Raw genomic sequence first — 22,688 nt, forward strand, 5'->3', positions numbered from 1 at the left:
TGCTTAACTATGATGTATAAACCCAGATTTTATGTGTTTTCTAGGAAGATACAGGTATAACTCCAAAATTTGGAAAATAGATGATACATATATTTGGCAGAAATGCTAATCTAGAAAATTTTAGATTAAATCTTGAGTCCTACACATGGAGAACAGCATATATGGTGTGAGGAAGGCAGCAGAATCAGGATTAACTCAGTAATTCTCAGGTGTATGGAGCAAACTTAGATACTGGGTTTAGGTGGGTTATGGCTGAGAAGCTGAGTGAATGAAAATCTTAACAACAAAAACAAGTGAGCATGATTTTCTAATATTTTCAATGTTACAGTTTGTGAGGGTTAGTTTTTCTGAAGAAGGTGTTGAGTAGTGATAATAATAACTATAATATTAACAGTTATAGTTAGCTTTTATTCAGAACTTTTTAAGTTCTACTCATTGCTACTATTTTTTAAAAAGTGTCTTGCAGTAACCCCCCAGTGTAGGTGATATTATTATCTCTATTTTACAGGTGAAGAAATTTAAATTTAGAAATAACATGTAACTTTTGCAGCTGGGGATAAGGAATCAGGATTTAAAAACTAGAGCTTTGTAAATTACTAAACTGTGGGTCAGTGGACTTAGAGAAGCATATTCCAGGACTAGAGTAGAATAAAACTGGGGGTAGTGGTCATTTGCATATTTTCTCTGTTGACCACAGCTCCTTCTTGAAATTCTCTCTTGCCTTGTTTTCCACTACATTGCTGTAGGGGAGGAAAATATTTTCCTCTACCTATCTTAGGTTCTCAGCTAGGACTCTCTGACAAAAGACAGAGTAATAAGAGAAAAGCTTACAAATACACATTGAGAAGGATGCAGCAGAGTCTGGAAAATAATTATATGGGCATTAGCAGGTGGGTGGGTAAGTGGGAGCAGGATATCCAAGGCTGTCTATGGGTGGTGAACTTGAGGCAGCCTGCTCTCTACTGCAGGCCTCGTTTCTTTGGTGTTGGGATGGCCCAGCTTTCAAGTGGCGTATTCTGGCTACCCCAGACCACTGGTGAGATGGGGTGGGATTAAGGTCTAGAAGAGGATAATGCCACTGTATTTTACCTCCCAGTGGTTTTCCCCGTCCCACCTCCCTATCCCCCTCACCTCTCCACACCCCTCACCTCCATTGTACTTCTGATTCAGTCTCCGCATACTTGTTTTCAGACCTGCTGTTTCTTTTGTTTGGAGACAGATCAACTCCCCTTCACACTCCTTTCTTTAAAGTCACTTGAGATGTGACTTCAATTGCAAATCTCTTCCTGACTCCCCATTAAGGGAAGGCTTCTGTGTTCAACCTGAAGTTCCCACAGTCCTCCATTAAAGCAATCATGTAAGAATATAGTGATTGTTTACTTGTTTGTTTGACTTCCCACCAGCCTGTATACTCTAAGGCAAGAAGTGTGGGTTTTAATTTTTTTTGTATCTTTGTGTCTTGCATATGATATCCCCTAATAAAAAATGTATTAAAGCCCAATAACTGAAGAAGTGAATGAATCAATAATAGTTGACAAGAGAACAGTGAAGTGGCATAGTAAGGAAGTAAGTGAAGACGGTGTTCAGGTGACTATTCAAATATCTAAGAGTGGAGCTCAGTAGAGAAAGGGAATGAGGATGAAAGGGGAGAGAAACAGAGGATGTCCTTGTGGGAAGAGTTGGCGGGCCGCACAGCCTGTCCATAGATTGCTCAGATTATAGAACAGACCAAACAGCAACATGTACCAGTGATAATACAGTTCAATTCTTTGGAGAGCTGCTCAGAATTTTATTGTGCTAAAAGCAGAACACCTCATTAATATTTTACCATTTTAGCTCTCACAAGGCAGAGGGAGTAGTACAGGGAAGGCTGTTCAGGACCTGGTGTTCACACAGGGTGAGGACAAAGGGGCTCTGGGGAAAGGACACTTGGCTCTCTTTGCACAAAATGAGCACTTTTATTTTTCTAACCACCAAAATTATACACACATTTGTAAAAACTGGAATGTAATGAAATGTAGGAAGAGAAAAAAAGAGAAATAACCCTAAATTTCCTTTGATCCCTACTACTGCTAACATTTGTGGTGTATAGCTCTTTAAAAATATGAATTTACATGTAATATATGCAGTTTTTATATATTTGGGAAATATGGTTTGGTAACATTTTAAAAAATTAATGGTATTTTGAGAATAATCTTTATTATTTCAGATTCCTTTATAATAATACTTAATTAGATAAATGATTATCTATGGTTCTATCATGCCAGGAATACTTAATCCTTTATTGTTGGATGCTTAAGTTATTTTCAGGTTTTGCCATAATAAGTAATACTGCAATGCATATATTTGTGAAAGACTTAATTCGTATTGTTATATGTACATTTTCTGGATAGATTTCTCAGAAATGAAATTATAGGCAGAGTAAGACTATTAATATTAAGGTGCTTCATACATTTACTACAGTTCCCTTCCAGAATTATATTCCCACTAGTGGAGTATGGAAGTGATATTTTCTCTTTTTTTAAAAGATTTTATTTATTTATTAGAGAGAGAGAGAGAGAGCACAAGCAGGGGGAGTGGGAGAGGGAGAAGCAGGCTCCCTGCCACACCAAGCAGGGAGCCCAACGCGGGGCTGGATCCCAGGACTCTGGGATCATGACCTGAGCCAAAGGCTGACAGTTAACCAACTGAGCCACCCAGGTGCCCCATGGAAATGATATTTTCACTTTACCTTGGCTTATATTCAAATATATATGCGCTACATATGTATGTATATACATACATTATGTATAATATTAATAAATACACTATATATATATCTTGATTTGCATTTTCTTGATTACTAGAGAGTTTGACTACTGAAAAAATGAACAATTACAAAGACTTTAGTACATGTGTCAGTTAATGAATTGTCTCTTTAAGGCTTTGACCCATCTTTTTTCTTATTTATTTTTCTTATAAATCAATGTGATTCTATATGAATTTTTTAGATTTATTTTCTTTACCCCTTACTTTGCTTCTGCATATAATATGAAGAAACAGGAAATGACCTAGGAAGTAAAAGCCCTCACTCCTTACAGGAGCAGGGATGGAGTGGTGGCTATTGTAAATCTTTTCTTTCTATCATGGTCAATTTTTCCGACATTTGTGTGGAGGTGGAGAAAGAGAAACTAACAAAGGAGAGAGATAGAGGACTGATGATTATAGGTGGGGAACCAGGAGAGAGCAATGAAGGGTGGCAGAATAGGACACCCCAAAATATGTCACTTTAGTATAAGGATTACTTTATTTTTATTTTTTAAAGATTTTATTTATTTGACAGAGAGAGACACAGTGAGAGAGGGAACACAAGCAGGGGGAGTGGGAGAGGGAGAAGCAGGCTTCCCGCCGAGCAGGGAGCCCGATGTGGGGCTCGATCCCAGGATGCTGGGACCATGACCTGAGCCGAAGGCAGACGCTTAATGACTGAGCCACCCAGGTGCCCCTATAAAGATTACTTTTGAGCTAAAGGCCCTTGAAAAACAGGTGCAAGAAGGCCACTCTGACCTCTCCTTTTATTCCAGAAGCAGGAGATACAACTCCCACATGAAAGATGCCCTCCCTATATCAGGAGGAAAGAAACATTCTTATTATCAGAGATAATAGTCAAGGGCAAGAGACTTTGTCAAAATAACTCTTATCTTCCTTCAGTCTGTCCATATACTTTGGTTACTTTCCCACATTTGCCTCTCTTTGTTTAACCGCATATATAAAGCACTTAGGTTTGGCATTTCTTTGGATCTCCAGTTCCTTATGAGGGCCCCCATGTCATGTAAAGCTTAAATAAATTTGTATGCCTTTCTCTTATTACTCTGTCTTTTGTCACAGAGTCCTAGCGGAGACCCTAAGGTAAGTAGAGGAAAATATTTTCCTCCCCTACAGCAACATAGTAGAAAACAAGGCAAGAGAGAGTTTCAAGAAGGAGCTGTGGTCAACAGAGATAATGCCCCAGAGTAGTCACATAATATAAGAGCATGACCAAACACACACTAGGATTATCGGTTAACGATATCAATTATACACTTATTTTCGTTCATTGTTTAGTGCTTTATATACTTTCTTCACTTAATCCTGATAGCAATTCTTTGAAATGATATTATTATCTCCTTTTACAGATTATGAAACTGAGACTTACAGAGGCTAAGAATTGTGTCTAAGGTCACACTACTAGTATGAGATTCATATCTCGGTTTTTCTGGCTCTAAATGTCAAATACTTCACCATAACAATTTACTGCAACGTGAGGAAGGGCAGTGAGGCTACTTTGAAATGCTGCACTCTCCACCATGATTTATTTAAGCAGACATTAGAAAATCATCTACCAGGATGTTGTAGGTTTTCTTCAATCAAGTGGGAAGGAACATACAAGGTTCTCCTGAAAAATTATAACTGTTGGGTTTGGTCGTCTTCCCAAAGAAGAAGTGAACATTGTTGTTATAAGAAGGTAATGTTTTGTCATTTCGGGCATCTCATATTTTCAGTGATATAATGCATGACTCTGGTCATCATATCTAGAGGAATTCTGTATTTTTATATAAATTGTATCTACATATGGATTTCTAAATAAGAGGAGATACTGGTCATTAATGTTGAGTTGCTGGTTATTGGACAATGTTTGACAATAATATGCTGTTGACTCCAGAACTACAAAATTCTGAGCAGGAGAAAATGTTTCATGCTTATATTCCCGGATATGTTTATTAATTGGATCTCTGTTTTGCCAGATCTGCAGCAGATCAAGTATTTCTGCCGTTCTTGCATATTTCCCTATCCATGACCTTCATAATTTGCTTACTGGTAAGTGATTGGTGGCCACACACTTACTGATATTTGTAGCTGCAAAGACCTCTGCCTTCTTGTAAGTGGCAGTTACATTTCTTTAATCAGGTTGAAGCACATTCTGGATTCACTGCTACTCTCCTGACTGTGGGCTCTGTTCAGTACAGGTCAGGAAAGTAATCATAACAAAAATGTGAAAGACATGATTATGGTACCATCCAATCCAGTGCAATCAAAGCAAATAGCTAATTTCCATTTGTAAGTTCAACTGATACTGTGTGGTCTGTCAAATACATTTAAAAGCTATAAACTGTATGAGACGAGTCATTCATAATGTATGGACCAATAAATTCTCGAGGGCATTGACTGTCTGGAACAATTCCCACAAGCCCTGGCGTGAAACACGTGCTCAGGAAACATGATAGATCACATGGTTGTGATTTAGAGTAATTAATGTCACCTGTGACTCTCAAAAATTGTATTTTGATTTGTGATATAAAATGAACCGAAGATTTTTCCATTGAATTTGATTTAGTCATATGTTTGAGTATTGATTTTTAGGGAGGTTTGGTTAAATAAGTATCAATTTTTTATGTTAGTGGGGAATATTAAATTTTTGTTTCGGTATTATTACCAAATTATAATGTGAAGACATTATAAGATGTTTTAAAAAACACTTTTGTGAAGGTAAAACAAAGTTTTAAGCCTGAAAGAAGTTGAAAGTTCTAAAGATTGTCCCCATTTCTTGGGGGGCCAATCAGGTGGATTGGGCTGGAGGTTGTAGATGTTTTTAGTGGCATCTTGGGGGCTTCCTAGTGGGAGGATAGGGAGAAGGGGCATGGTGAAGGTTAGGGACCAGAGGAGGAGCAGGGTGCTAGGAAGAAGTGAATGTATCCTGTTATCCTCCTCCACCCCCCTCATTCTCTCCTTCCTTCCCTCCTATCCTTCCTTCCCTTCCCTCCCTCTCTCCCTGCCTTCCACCCTCCATTCCTCTCTTCCTCCCTCTCTGTCTCTCTCTTTGTGTGTGTGTATGTGGGGACTCTAGCCCCATGAAAACAGATACCTCATACCTAGAGATAAGTAAATCTCAGGTGAGTTTGGCCCCTCCCACCTCCCATTTGATTTGAGGGAGAAAGAGTGGCAGTGAGGTCTGGTTCCAGAGCTAGGAGAAGCACGAAGTCTCACTGGTCAGTGCAGTTCAGTCACTGTGCAGATGAATCTGAAAGAGCTGAGACCCCTACGAAGTGAGTCTTGCTTCTGAGCCAGGTGTCCTGCTTGCCTCTCAGCTGGAGAGGGTGAGTTGATTTCTTTAGGCAAAGGTGCCACTTGCTTGCCCCATTCTGGTCCATCTGGGCTGCTTCTGCCCAAAGAAGAAGCCCCTTACTGCTGCACAGGGCACTGCATGGAGAGAAGGCACTACGCACAGGGCCACGTGGAGGCATCTCCTGAAGCATCATCAGATGCCTGGGGGGCGCCGGGGCTGGGACGGTCAGTACTTGTAGCTCTAATTCATTCCTTTTAACTGCTGTTATATAGTATCCCATTATATGAATCATTAGGACGGTTATAATATTTATTCAAAGGAGGATTGATTTTCCCTTCTGTTTTTTACCTTTTTAACCCTGCAGTGCTCCCAGGTTACTTTGCGTAGCCATGGAAGCTATATGCTTATTGACACATATATGAGTGCATTTGTTCAAGGAATATTTTTAAAGTGCCTTCCAACTTGCCAGGCCCCATGTTCAGTGCCGAGACACAGAAATAGATATAGCAGGACTGTGGTGTAAAGTGGAAGGCAGATATATAAATAAGCAATGGTTCTGCAACCAGAGTGGGGCGGTATTTGGGTATGTGCAGCCTGCTCTGGGACTAGAGGAGATTATGGGTGAATGTCAGTGTGGGGTGGGGTGGGAGTGGGGTGGTGGGGATGGGGATGGGCGGGGGGTAGCGGGGGGGCAGCAGTTAGGGAAGCCTTCACAGACGAAGTGACTTTAGAGCTGCATTTGGAAGAGTGAATTTCTGGGGAATGAAGTGGGGGAAGGATTACCCTTATAAAGGGATTAGCACCTATAAAGAAAGTCTGGGGGTGGGGGGATTTTGAAAGGGAATCATTAGATCAGTAAATTTTAAGTAGATTAGTCAGCAGAATAACTGTGGTGTGTGGGGAATGGGGGTTTACCTGGCTATTACAATTTCTCTTCCCTTAGGGTTGAATGGATAAATAGTGCCAACCACTTACAGCACATGTAGCACCTTCTTATTACCACTGAGAAATATGGGTGTATGTGTACACCCCCCTCACTGAGATGGATTTCTGAAACTCTCCAGTGTTCCCTCCTTCAGGGATTAAAAGCATGGTCTTTGTGGTCCAACAGATCTGCCTTTAAAACCCAGCTCTGCCACGTGTGATCCTAACTCTTCTGAACCTCAGTTTCCTTATCTGTGAATTGGAACACTAGCAGGTTCCCTGCTGTTGCAGTAGTTCAGAAAGACACGCTAATATAGTCATTGCCTCTCCAGGCACTTATTCTTTCTTGGCTGGCAGGACTCATGCTCTCTGTAGGGTTCTGGAGACATGGTTGGCAAAACTGCAGAGTCCCTGGTATTCCTAAATTCAGTTCAATGAGGGAGCAGGGTGGGCTACCTGTTACGGTTGTTTCATAAATTTGGAGTACAGAATATTTATAGGGATCCCATGGAAACAGCCTTTCTGGCTCAGAAAAGGCTTTTGAAAAGTCAGATTAAGCAAAGTGAAACAACTTTCCGGACTGCAGGATTTCCTAAAGACTTTCATGAGTTAATGAGTATTTTGAATCTCAAAGAATGAGATCACGGTATAGAGCATTTTCCAAACTTACCAGGCAAGGGAATCACCTTTCAGGGTACCTCTGTTACCATCTTCTTGAACCCTAGTGCTTCACAGAACAAAGCTTGGGAGTTGACATAGCACCTAGCCAAGACTTCATTCAGTGTTAGGACATGAAACAGATTCTCAGTTTCATCCTTGGATCTTACGGTTCAATATTTCTCCTCTGGAAGTGATACAGAGAATGCAATATAGAAATCATGTTTATCCTGTGAGATGTTAATTTCCAAGTGTTTGTGACACCTCAGAAAAATATCTCTGGTCTTCCTTATTAGTCTGTTATGACTGAATTATCCCATCCTGAAGTTTCTCTAAATCTTTCTTGAGTCTATTGGATTTTTTATTATGAGTCATATCTTTTTTTTTTTATTTGAGTATAGTTGACACAATATTGCATTAGTTTAAGGTATAGAACGTAGTGATTCAACAAGTTTATACACAATGCTATGCTCACCACAAGTGTAGCTACCCTCTGTCCCAATACATTATAATATCAATGACTATATTCCTTATACTTTGCCTTTTATTTCTGTGACTTATTCATTCCATAACTGGAAGCCTCTATCTTCCACTCTCCTTCACCCATTTTGCCTAACCCCCATCCTCCTCCTCTCTGGCAACCATCAGTTTGCTCTCTGTATTTACATGTCCAGTTCTGCTTTTTGTTTCTTTATTCATTTGGGTTGTTTGTTTTTTAGATTCCACTTATGAGTGAAATCATATGGTATTTGTCTTTCTTAGATTTACTTCACTTAGCATAATACTCTGTAGGCCCATCCTACAGAGTATTGTTGTCCCAAATGGCATGATCTCATCTTTTCTTGTAGCTGCATAACATTCCAGTGTGTGTGTGTGTACATACTGTATACACATTGTATATACATGTGTGTGTATATACATACTTATATATACATATATATATACATATATATATATACACAATGTCTTCCTTATCCATTCATCTATTAATAGACACCTAGATTGCTTTCATACTTAGCTATTGTAAATAACATTGCAATAAACATAGGGGTGCATATATCTTTTCAAATTAGTGTTTTCATTTTCTTTGGATAAATACCCAGTAGTGGAATTACTGGATCATATGGTATTTCTATTTTTCATTTTTTGAGGAACCTCCATATTGTTTTTAACAGTGGCTGTTCGAATTTATATTCCTACCAACAGTGAATGAGGGTTCCTTTTTCTCCACAACCTCATCAGCACTTGTTATTTCTTGTGGTTTTGATTTTAGCCATTTTAAGAGGTGTAAGCTGATGTCTCATTGTGGTTTTGATTTGCATTTCCCTGATGATGAGTGATATTGACCATCTTTTTATGTATTTGTTGGACATCTGTGTATCTGGAAAAAATGCCTAGTTAGGTCTTCTGCTCATTGTTTGACTGGACTTTTTTTTTTTTTTGGTGTTAAGTTCTTTATATATTTTTGACATTTTTCCCTTAATGGATATATCATTTGCAAATATCTTCTCCCATTCAGTAGGTTGTCTTTTTTTCTTTTGTTGATTGTTTTCTTTGCTGTGCAGAAGCTTTTATTTTGATGAAGTCCCAATAGTTCATTTTTGCTTTTGTTTCCCTTGTTTTAGGAGACATGTCTAGAAAAATGTTGTTACAGCCAATATCAGAGAAATTACTGCCTATGTTCTATGATTTTTATGGTTTCAGGTCTCACATTTAGGTCTTTAATCCATTTATAGTTTATTTTTGTATATGATTTTAATAGGTGGCCCAGTTTCATTCTTTTTATACATATATATCTTATTAATTTTTTTGTATTTTATTTGAGAGAGAGAGAGGGTGCAGGGGGGAGGGACAGAGGGAGAGGGAGAAAAAGAATCTCAAGCAGACTCTCTGCTGAGAGCAGAGTCCTATGCGGAGCTCAGTCTCATGACTGTAAGATCATGACCTGAGCTGAAACCAAGTCAGATGCTTAACCAACTGCATCACCCAGGCACCCCTATAAAGATCTTATTTTTAAGTAATCTCTACACCCACCGTGAGGCTCGAACTTACACCCCCAAGATCAAGAGTCACATGCTCTACCAGCTGAGTCAGCTGGGTGCCCCCAGTTTCATTTCTTTGCTGTCTCTTCCCAGCACAGCATCATTTATTGAAGAGACTGTCTTTTCTCCATTGTATATTCTTGCCTCCTTTGTCATAGATTAATTGACCATATAATTGTGGGTTTATTTCTGGATTCTCTATTCTGTTCCACTCTTCTATGTGTCTGTTTTTGTGCCAATCCCATACTGTTTTGATTATTACAGGTTTGTAGTGTATCTTGAAATCTGGGATTGTGGTACCTCCAGTTTTGTTACTCTTCTTCAAGATTGCTATAAATGCTGTTACATTTTGATAGTGATTTCATTGAATATAGATTCCTTTTGATAATGTGAACTATGTGAACCTTTCTTTTTTTAAAAAAATATATTTTTTTAGATTATGTATTTATTTATTTATTTATTTTAGATTTTATTTATTTATTTGAGAGAGAGAGAATGAGAGACAGAGAGCATGAGAGGGAGGAGGGTCAGAGGGAGAAGCAGACTCCCTGCCGAGCAGGGAGCCCGATGCGGGACTCGATCCCGGGACTCCAGGACCATGACCTGAGCCGAAGGCAGTCGCTTAGCCAACTGAGCCACCCAGGCGCCCTGTATTTATTTATTTGACAGAGAGAGACACAGCCAGAGAGGGAACACAAGCAGGGGGAGTGGGAGAGGGAGAAGCAGGCTTCCCGCTGAGCAGGGAGCCCGATGCGGGGCTCAATCCCAGGACCCTGGGATCATGACTTGAGCTGAAGGCAGACGCTTAACGACTGAGCCACCCAGGCCCGCCTAAAAATATTTTATTATCTATTTCAGAGAGAGAGGGAGCACAAGCAGGCAGAGGGGCCGAGGTAGAGGGAGAAACAGACTCCCCTCTGAGCAAGGAGCCTGATGCAGGGCTCTATCTGAGGACCTGGGGATCATGACCTGAGCTGAAGGCAGATACTTAACAGCCATTTGGGTACCCTAATGTGAACATTTTAATAATATTAATCTTTCCAATTCATGAGCATGGAATATCTTTACATTTGTTTGTATCATCTTCAATTTCTTTCATCAATGTTTTGTAGTTTTTGTAGTATAGATCTTTCACCTCTTTGGTTAAGTTTATTCCTAGTTATTTCATTCTTTTGGTACAACAGTAAATGGCATTGTTTTCTTAATTTCTCTTTCTGCTACTTTGTTATTAGTGTATGGAAATGCAAGTGGTTTCTCTGTATTAATTTTGTATTGTGCAGCTTTACTGAATTCAGTTGTTACTTCCAGCAGTGTTTTGGTGGTGTCTTATACTATACATTTTATATGTATAGTATAATCACATCTGCAAATAGTGACAGTATAACTTCTTTACCAGTACGGATGCCTCATATCTTTTTCTTATCTGATTGCTGTGGGTAGGACTTCCAGTACTATGTCGAATAAAAGTGGCAAGAGTGGACATCCTTGTCTTATTCCTGATCTTAGAGAAAAAGCTCTCAGTTTTTCACCATTGAGTATAATGTTAGCTGTGAGTTTTTCATATATGGCCTTTATCATGTTGATGTATATTCCCTCTAACCCCAGTTTTTTGACAGCTTTTATCATGAATGGATGTTGAATTTTGTCAACAAAATATTAGCAAATCATATTAAAGAGATCATTCACCATGACCAAGTAAGATTATGAATCATATCTTAGAGGTAATATAATAAAAAATACTACCTGTTTTGTAAATAATACTCCCTTTTAAAAAACACATTTTTAAAATTTTTTAAAATTCCCGTGTAGTTAATATACAGTGTTATATTAGTTTTAGGTGTACAATGTAGTGATTCAACAGTTCCATATATTACTCAGTGTTTATCAAGATAAATGCACTCTTAATCCCCTTCATCTCTTTCACCCATCCTCCTACCTACCTCCCCTCTGGTAACCATCTGATTGTTCTCTACAGTTAAAAGTCTGTTTTTTGGTTTGTTACCTTTTTTTTCCCTTTGTTCATTTGTTTTGTTTCTTAAATTCCACATATGAAGTCGTATGGCATTTGTTTTAATCTTTGACTGGCTTCTTTCACTCAGCATTATACTCTGTAGATTTGTCCATGTTGTTGCAAATGGCAAGATTTCATTCTTTTTTATGGCTGGATATAATATATATATAATCTTCTTTATCCATTCATCTATCGATGGACATGGGCTGCTTCCATATCTTGGCTATTGTAAATATTGCTGCAATAAACATAGGGGTACATGTATCCCTTTGAATTAGTGTTTTTGTATTCTTTGGGTAAATAGCCAGTAGTGCGATTACTGGGTCGTAGTGTAGTTCTATTTTTAATTTTTTGAGGGAATGTCACACTGTTTTCCATAGCGGCTGCACCAGTTTGCATTCCCACCAGCAGTACATGAAGGTTCCTTTTTCTCCACATCCTCACTGACACTTGTTTCTTGTGTTGTTGATTTTAGCCATTCTGACAGGTGCGAGGTGATATCTCATTGTGGTTTTGATTTGCATTTCCCTGATGATGAGTGATATTGAGCATCTTTTCATGTGTCTGTTGGCCATCTGTATGTCTTCTTTGAGAAATGTCTGTTCATGTCTTCTGCCCATTTTTAAATTGGATTATTAGGTTTTTTTGTAGGCAAGTTAGGTAGTGTCAGGGCCTTGCTGGTTCCCAGAAAGAAGAAAGAAGAAAGCAGAAAGAAGACAGTTAACAACAACAACAGTAAATTATACAAGTGGGGAGAAATATATGTGTCAAAATGTAGGTTACTGTTGTCACAGCAATTGAAAATTAAATTCTGATCAGGACTTCCTGGCAGCCAAGGGAAGAAAGGTGGTAGGGAGGAGGAGAGAACAAAGCATCGTGAGGTTATTACATTAAAGCTCTGATCAGCAAAATTATTTCTTTGAGGGCTTAGCTGATGAGATCAGAATGTGTTGTGGCCTTTTGGGTTAAAAGCTCCCATTATCCCTTAGGCTTTGATAGTTTTCACTGGGCAGAAAAAAACCCCCACATAGTCAGAGGTGCTTTTAAAAAAAAGTATCCTGTTGGATTGCTTAATCTCTTTACCATGAACAACCTCACTGAAGCCGTGGGCCGAACAGCCAGGAAATAGCAGGGATTGGATTGGGTGCAAGTCGCTTAACCTCTGCTGACTGTTGGAAGGATGCCTTCAGCCTTTCCAGGTGCATGGGTCAGATGGCGGCCCCACTTGGCGCATCTCTGGGTTTGCTACATCCCAGATCACACCATGAAAACAATCTGGAAACAAAGGTTCTCAAGTTGCCAAGCTGTTTATGTGTCTGAAACCCATTGCTGTGTCACTTGTGGTCCCTCGAATCGCCTCATTCCTGGGAGTCTGCACCTGCTGCTCAAAGCATTCTTACTACTTTTTGAGACTTTGAAGAATGCTGTTCCCTGGCCCACCCTTTGACAAAGAGCTAATGTTTTGAGGCTTAGAGTCATCTGCCCATGGATGTTCCCCTGAGCAGGATGGATGAGTACCACAGATAGGTCAATAATTTGATGTTCCTTGGAAATAGTGTTCTTTAAGAAGTCATTCATTATTTATTTGGAGGGAAGGCAGAGAATGTATTAAAAGAAGCAGGAGAAGTAGATTCTCTGGTGGTGGCCCTCAACCTCTCCTCCGTGGTTAGCTCTGGCCCCAAACATTCACATCATGCTCAGCAAAGCACAGTTGTGCTGCTGACTGGACACATCAGAATTCAGTGGTAATACTGAATTTGTAGGTTTCTGGAGGTCTCAAGCCCCATCTGAAGTGGCTTATCAGAAATTCTTTCCAACAACTTACAGTCTTCCTGAGAGGACTTCTGGTAAATGCAAGCTTCTCCATTTAATTACATTTCCAGTGATGTTTTAATGCCTCTTATTGATCGGTGCCCTGGTCAGCTGCCTGACTGGCCTGCCCCTTAATCTTGCTCTGGTAGGCCTCAATGGAAATTTCTTTGGGGTCTTTTACATACACATTTATGACCTTTTAGCTGTACTGAAAGCTACAGAAATCAATCAAACAAATTCCAACAAAGGCCAATAGTGAAGCCACATTTCAGCAAATGAAACATTAAAAAATCTTGCCCGAGGAAAGTGTGGAAGAAACTTGGCCTTTTCTTTGCCTCCGATTGCTTTTTCTTGGATGCACTTTTGACAAGGGAGAAAGAAACAGAGATTTGGACAGCTTAAAAAGGAACCAACATGTACCCAGGAGCAGGACACACAGGATAATCTTCCACAGGACTATTTCTCACATTAGGGTGAGCGCCATCTAGAGGGTGTTTAAAGCTCCTTTGAACCATTTAAGTGAATGTGTCATCTTTGATGAGTAGTACCTATTGTATGCTGGGAAAAGTAGTAATGCTTGGGAAAATTGAAATTGGTGAACATTAGAAAGAAGAAAAGAAAGGATATTGGAAAGAAATTTTAATTACATGAGACTTGGTGTTTAGATGGAAAATGCCTTATTATCATATGGCTTGTCATCCATCACTGCCATCCAACCCTCTTTACCATTGGAAAATTCAACTTGTATGGTCTAGATGTCAGAAACAAAGAGTATATGTACCCTCTGGTAACTTGGAGAAGTGAAGAAACTTGGCTGTGTATCTTTTTTTTTTTTTTTTTTAATTTATTTATTTGACAGAGAGATAGCACAAGTAGGCAGAGTGGCAGGCAGAGGGAAAGGGAGAAGCAGGCTCTCTGCTGAGCAGGGAGCCCGATGCAGGGTTTGATCCCAGGAGCCTGGGATCATGACCTGAGCCGAAGGCAGCCGCTTAACCGACTGAGCCACCCAGGCGCCCCATGCTGTGTATCTTTTAAAAAGAGATTTGTGTACTTAGTTTTTTCTGAATGTTTTACCTAAACATACAACTACAATTTTAGGAAACAGAGAAGAGGCTTTTGTTTAATATAATGGATCAAGTTGACTGATGATTGGGTCTCCCACCCACGAAAGCCCTGAAGGTGTTCACTCTTTTTGTTCATTGACGCACATACCATTCTATTCCTTTTCTTACTCCTCATTCCCACTCACTGTGGTGCGCAGTGGGACACCTATCAAGATTATTATGACACAGACCTTGTTCTGTCATAAGTGACAGAGCTTATGCTTGGAGAGAGCCAGAAGAGAACTTTCTCTGAGAGATGAGAAAGAATTAGGAATGCGTGTGGGGAGAAGGTGGGGGTGGATGAGGCAAAAAAACTTTTTGAGGGAGGAAATAGGAATCTTGGTGGATGAACTACAGTTAGTCAAACTAAATTTGCTGTCTCTCTGCATGTTTTTGGTGTATATATGTGACTGTAAAAATAATACCTAATGAGGGAAATGTGCGAAAATATTTTTTTTAAAAAAAGACTGAAAGTATGATTCTCCAACTTGGCAAGTCCATGCTATCCTCTAAACACAGTTACTGCAGTGATCACAGCCATTAGGTAGAGTTGGTGTGAGAGACCCGTTTGTCCTCTCTGGTAGTCTGACCTCTTCATTTGATAGGATTAGAAACTGGGTCAGGGGTTGGTGATCATAAAGAGGCATGTCTAGGGGCACCTGGGTGGCTCAGTCGTTAAGGTCTGCCTTCGGCTCAGGTCATGATCCCGGGGTCCTGGGATCGAGCCCCGCATCGGGCTCCCTGCTCGGCGGGAGGCCTGCTTCTCCCTCTCTCGCTCCCCCTGCTTGTGTTCCCTCTCTCGCTGTGTCTCTCTCTGTCAAAAAAATAAAATCTTTTAAAAAAAAAAGAGGCATGTCTACTGACTCATCGTAAGTTAATAGCTCAGCTGGAACCAAGTCCTTTGTGTCCTAACTCCTAATCTGAAGTCCTCTCTGCCAGGCCACATACACTGCCTCAAATTAACTTTCAGTCAGAGAATAACACTGTGTGCTGCATATTCTGGAGACTTTATACCTGATGACCATAGTTTCCATGATTGTCCCACATTTTCTGGGTTCTTTGTGAAGAACTGATATCGGAAAGTAAAGATAGGTACCTAACTCGAAGGTGACTTCCGAGTGTGGTTAATCTCCTGTGTACAATGAGTTTTTTAAAAGATTCATTTTATTGGAAGCTAAGGCAATGCCGAGCAGTGAGTCTATTTAAATGCAATAGTGCTTTTTAAGGAATCAGGTCCAGTCAATTTCTGATTCCCCGAGGCTAAATTCTATTAGGCATTAAAACTCAAATTTCAGGCACCTTGCACTGATGAACACAAGGAACATCTGTAGCAAGTTTCTAGCATTATAACCACTGAATACTGATTACTCCCGGAAGACCTAGGTCTACAATGCTAACAGGCTAAAATGAAGAAGCGTTTCTTTCTAAAAATACAGAAGTACCTTCTACTTTTCAACTGGATGGAGAGGATGGTGGGTGATTTTGATAAATATAACCTGTAAGTTTTCAGTTTGATTTTTTTTTTTAACTCCATAGCATTTATAGGGCTTACCAGTAGACATGCTAATAATAAGTACCATTAATTTGGCATCTGCCACTTTCTAGACATTTTATGTGCATTATTCCAATCTTTATAGTAACCCTGAAAGTCAGTAGTGTTATCTTCATTTGACAGGAGAGAACACTAAGCCTCATCGAGGTTAGGCACCTTGCTGCAGGTAAGGCAGTTAGAAGGTAGGTCAGGATAATCAAATGAGGCCAGAGTGACTCTATGCCTTTTACTCAATTCCAGGGATTGTCTGATTTGTTTTTGTATCCTCACCTCCTAGTCAGTCCCTACTTTAGAAAGTATACAGCTTTTTAAATGATCTCTAGTTAACAGTGAGGACTTTGGTGTTTAAAAAGTTTATATATCCAAAAAAAGTCAGGTGAGAACTAGCCCATGAGTGCAGTATGCTTAGCCTTGAGCAGGAAGCTGCTTGCTTTCTGCCCTGTATTTATTTATATTACTTGCAGTCTGGAGACAATCTGAGGCCCACAAGTTTCCATTCCAGCTAGAAGAAGTCAGAGGCCCACAGGGGAATCTCTTTTCTGATTGAGATGGAGTACAGCAGTCATCAGTCTGGTCTCTTTCTTGGCCTCGGAAGCTTTTCTGTGTTCACTCACTCTCTTTGTTTGCCTCTTCTGATGCTTACCTACTCAGACTTTATCCTTTCCTTTACCCTTTGCTTTGCTATGGTAGCCCAGATCAGGAGCTCATTCTGGACTGCAGGTGGCCACATGCTCTGACCTGCTTTGTGCTTTGACATGTATTTACTGAGAGACGGTTGTTCTTGGGCTGCTTCCTCCAACTTGTTGCATTTGTGGCTTCAGCCATTTCTCATTTGTTCTTCCCAGTGGTTCCCCATGACCTGATGTCAGGGGGATCAGAAAGAGGGGTCGGTGCACGGAATGATAGGCGTAGGAGTCAGAGGGCAGGAATCTGTCCTCGAGTGGTAGGAGGCCAGGAATTAACAGGATGCGACGGGAGACTTCAGGAGGATGTGTGGGGTTGACTTAGGGGACAGACTGTATTCCCATTAGAGATTGAGGAGCAGGATGAAAAGTGGGTATGAGGACTTTTTTTTTTGGTTACATAGTCAAACTTTAGCTAAGTAAAAGAGGATGATGCTTGGATGTCTCATAATATCCAAAGATGAATGCAGCTGCCCTCTGAAGTAGGAACCTGAATGCTACTGCCTTTTTCAGCATCTCTCTTCTATGCTTCTTTCTGCCTCTGCCTTATTTTTCTCTCTCTCTAGCATCAGGTACACAGGACAGGGAGCATGGACACCAAGATGATCTTAGTCTTATATGTTACAGGTACAGGGACTGAGAAAGATACTAGCCTTTTTGCTTACTCTTGTATTTTTCCTCCCTTCTCTCACTTTCTTCATTTTTCCCCTTTCTCTCCTTTCAAGGTCCACAATTTTCAGGAGTAAATAATCAAACCAGATTGTGTCAGGTGTTAACCCCCGGACCAATTACCTGTGGTAAATGGCACAGACATTATAGAAGCATGGCAGGTTTTGTTGCTGTCATGTGGATGAGTTGCAATTTTTCTAGAAAAGTGGTGCAGGGACGACAGTTTATAATCACTACCCTCAAAATCCAGAATCTGACAGAAACAGGTAAATGGTCCAGTAAGAGTGTCAATTAATATGGTGATTATGTATAATAATGAAAACAGCCAACTTTTATTCGGTCCAACCAATAGTGTGCTAAGCATGTGTGTGTGATATAAAATCTTCTAAGAAGTAGTTAGTGGAGCACCTGGATGGCTCAGTTGGTTAAGCGTCTGCCTTTGACTCAGGTCATGATCTCAGGGTCTTGGGATCGAACCCTGGTGTTGGGCAAGGGGAAGTCTGCTTCCCCCCTCCCTCTGATCCCCCTCCCCCCACTCGTGTTCTCTCCCTTTCTCTCTCTCTCTCAAATAGAATCTTTAAAAAAAAAAAAGTTATTAGTATTATTCTCATTTTATAGATCAGGAGTCAAGTTCAGTATAGCCCACACTATTAACTACCATACTATACTCTCTGATCTGATGATTGGCAATCATTATAGAAGTACAACTTGAGAGATATTTGATAAGGTTTATTAAATGATAGTGCAAATTAACTCTTTATAATCCTGTTTTGTGATCAGCAAACCAAATAGGTGCTAACTGCAACAATGCAACAAGCTATGCAAGATACATTAATAGTGCTTCATTATCATGCAATGTCTTTTGAGTATTTTTAAATTGTCAATTGTCTATTTTTTATCCCAACTGGATAGAGTAATATACAGTTACACAAAGTGACCTAATAAAGTCTAACATAAGCCCAGTGCCAAAGTGAAGAATACAATTTCGGTTTCTGATTGCCCAGATTTTCTGATGCCCTTACTGCTTTTCAGTTGAGTAGCTGTAGAGAGTTTTTATTTCTAGAGAGAAAAAAATTGATGCTATGGTTTTGAATAATAACTAATACCTTCTACATTGATCTTGTGATACTAGAGAGGAACTGATAATATATGAAGTTTTAGAAAACTAGGAAGAAAGACCTTTCATAACCTTGAACATAGCAGCAGCAACTCAGTAAGTATTTTTTGGTTTCAATCTTATTTAACGCAATTTTAACACGAAGCAAAAAAAGGATAAATTGGGGGTGGTTTTAGCTTTGACTCTAAACTGATGACATTCTCACTGACCACATATTACCATATTGAAGAAAGTGTGGTGACTTGGACCCCAAGCAGCTAGCTTTGACCCTGCCTCTTTATTTACTACTTGTGGCATATTTATTGAGCCTCAATTTCTTCATTTATAAAGTAAAAATGTTAATGACCATTACTTTCACTATCTCATAGGTTTATCCTACATATCAAATGAAATAATTTATATGAAAGCATCATATGGGCACTAAAAATATTATACACTTTTTTTTTCAGAAATTCAGAAACTATAGAGAATTATAAAATGAACATTCCTGTATCTACCACATAGTTTAGGATATAAAAGACTACTGGTAATTTGAATTCCCCTCCTATCCCATCCTGGGGAACATTTGAAAAAGTAGAATCACATACTGAGTTGTTGCAAACGTTCTTAAAAGTTTTCCAATAATTGAGTATCAAAAATGATTTTCTTTTGGTATTCACACTTAGCTAACCAAGTTCATCTTTTTTAGAAGAATTGATTTGATTTTGAAGAAAAAGCACATCAGTTTCAAAACCATGTATATCAAAGTTAAATAACTTCACTATTTTGTCAACTCAGTATTGTTAACATTTAATCGAACAAGTACTGTATGAATTGACAAGCAATTATGAATTTATCAATAGCAACAAATTGTTCCTCAATTTACATAATGGTGTCAATAACAGTTTAAATCTCTATATTGGTTCAAATATGGAAAATGTTTAAAATAATTGTTACTGATTTTTATTATGAAATTTTCAATTTCAGCATGAATGTTTATACCTGTCTAGGTAGGTCACAAATAAGCTTCTCTTTTCCTTCAGGTGTCATAGACAACTTTTTCATATACAGTGTGATATCTATGAGGGAATAGAAATCACACTATCATTTGTGTGTGTGTGTGTGTGTGTGTGTGTTTGATTATTGGATATTTGAGAAATGTATGTTTTTTTTTTTCAAGAAAACCTTAACTAGAAGTTAAAGAAGATGTGCAGTAAAGTTTTAGCTTAGCAGGTTTGGTTTGCTCAAACCTTGCCCATTCCAAAAAAAGTACTGGCCCTTAATCCTTTCCCAGGAGGTAATCTCTAGGCCCTTGTAAGTTGGCTTGATAAGAATGTCTTTATATACCTGAGGCCTTTGGACACACCAGATAGTTCATGCTAAGAATGTGATTTATGGTAGATGCCTGTTTTTGTTCACCTGGAACTCTGGTCAATGCTGTATCTGTTTGACCTTCAAGGAGATTGGGGATTGAGTAGGTAAGGTGCTCAGCCACACAGACATTCTATATGTCTACTGACTGACCTCTAATAAAAACTCTGGACACGAGGGGTCAGGTGAAGTTCTTGGTTGGCAATACTTTGCACATGTTGTGACACATCATTGCTGGAAGAATTAAGCACTGTCCATTTGGCTTCACTGGGAGAAGTTAACTGGAAGCTCACACCTGGTCTTTCCTGATGCCTTTGTTTTTGCTAATTTTAATTGGTATTCTTTTACCTTAACAAGCCATAATCACGAGTATAAGAGCTTCTGTGAGTTCTATGACTTGTTCCAGTGAATCTGTGAACCTGAAGGTGGTCTTGGGGATCCCCTGATATGGTTTTGTGTCAGAACTGGGGTTGGCTAGACTGACCTTGACTCACTGAAACATGATGAAAACATAGTTTGGGAAAAGGAAGAGTGAGATGGTAGGGGTTGACAGACTTTTGATTCCTATATGGCTGCCTGGTCACCCATGGTATGAAATAGCAGCTGTGCTGTGATCAGTTACTATATGTAAAACTTGCCAGTCAAATTTAGAAATAATAAATCCAATCCCTGGGGAGGCGGTTCACTGGCTACCTCAGGAAATGCAGAATAACAAGAAACAAGTTAAATATACAGTTTCTTGGTTATCATTATCTGTAATAGCTAAAATGAAAGTAAAGGAGAGTGTTAGAGTGGATCCTGATGCTGGATCAAGCTTGGATTTCGGTCAGTTCAGGGTATAGCTCTAGCCTCAGGGCCACCACCAAAGAGATAAGTTATGCGAGACAATAGTTAGAAACTTTATGACCTCTCTTTACCAAGAAGATAATCCAGGTAGCAGAAGACAAAACCAAGAAATTACTAAAAGCAGGAGATTTGATGCGAAGGAATTGTTTTATCTTCTGGATTGATATCATCAGCTTCCTAAAGAACCTTTACTGAAATGAATGCAAGAATGGCCAATTTAGGGGCAGTATCCTAGGTTTCAAATGCATGTCTTGGTCAATACAGGATGCACAGCTCATATTGAACAATTACGATGGCTGTATGTAATCCAGACACATAGAAGGTTATTTCAGAGAGGATAACTAGCCTGGGGGACTGGATAATGTCATGTTTGTTTACTCTGAGAAGGGGGATTATCTTTCTCTTCCTTTAAATGCTAAATGAACTCCCCAGATGAAATGTCTGATATGCTTTGTATACAAGCCATGCTGGATTGACACTATGATGATCCAGTTAATACACCTTTTAACCAGGTCATGGTAAATGCTGTGATTGAGGGAGCTCCTTTTGCATGGGCACCCCATGTATACTTACTACCATAAAATCAAGCAGCGGTTTGGGAGGCCTTATCAGATTTGTCTCAACTTCCCCTTATGCGTCTTACAAATGCTAAGAAAATGAGAATGATTCACAAAAGAATGGGGGAAAGACAATGAGGAGATTCAAGGGACTCACCTCAGGGTAGAAATTGTTAGAAGGTTATTAATAAATAGGATGAATAAAGTAGACATCGATGAGGTTGAAACAAGTCTCAGTGCAGCACCATGGGAGGTTGGGTGGACTGTTGGGGGCCTTTGCTGTTCCTCAGCATTGAGGGGCCCCAAATACATATGTGGTATTTGCCCTAGTTTGGAAGAATTTAAAGTGTTAGGAGGCAAAGATGACAATGAAAAAACTGACTTCTAATTGCTGAGGGTGATGGTCTGGCAACTTAATCAGGATGAAGACTGATAAAAGAGCGAGGGTCTTTTAGTTCATCACCTGGGAGGGACTGAAGGCTATATGCACAATATGTGGGGAAAATGGCCAGGGACTAGAGAAGAAACTTTTCTAGGCTCCTTCATATGGGAGTCAAATGCACTATGATTCTAAAACCTGTTGGTGAAATCCTAACAAGAGCTACAGTTAGACTGGAAAGATATGGGGACACATGGTTGATGGGATGTAGGTAAAATTTTGGATGAAAATTGGAATGTTTGAATGGGCTTTATGTGAAGTGATTATGTCTCTTTCCCCTGAATGCATTAGTGGGATGGATATTCTATATGATTGTGGAACACTTTTCTATTTAGTATTATTAAGCAAAAAGCATGTAAGTTTGTCTAGTTAGATTCCTCCACTTTTTTGTGTGTGATTTGTGGAAGTGGGCGGGAAATATCCTGGTACAACCATATAGTTCTTCCTCATATCACCTCAGCTTTTTTTTTTTTTTTCCCCCTACCTAATGTAATGATACTGGGGCCAGGACTGAAAGTCCCTGTGCCAGAAGCAGGGATGATACCTATGCAAGAAACTGTAATGGTACCTTTAAACCTTTATGCCCAAATTTCTAGAGGCCTGATGGCATGGATTGTGCCTATATCCCATCTGGCAAAATCAGGGTTGACAGTAAATGCAGCTTTATTGCTCAGTGGCTGAGACAGCCCTGGACCTATGTACTATGAGATGGTTCTGTACCTATGTATTCCTACCCTGTACGGATGGGAGTGAATGGAGGGGGAGACTGGATTGCTGCTGGTAATCTGGACCAGCACAGTGGCTGAACCTAACATCCATTCCAAAGGTGGAAAAGTTTTGGTAA

Source organism: Mirounga leonina, unplaced genomic scaffold, assembly GCF_011800145.1.
Source record: "Mirounga leonina isolate KUSES-001 unplaced genomic scaffold, KU_Mleo_1.0 Mir_125, whole genome shotgun sequence".
Taxonomy (NCBI): domain Eukaryota; kingdom Metazoa; phylum Chordata; class Mammalia; order Carnivora; family Phocidae; genus Mirounga; species Mirounga leonina.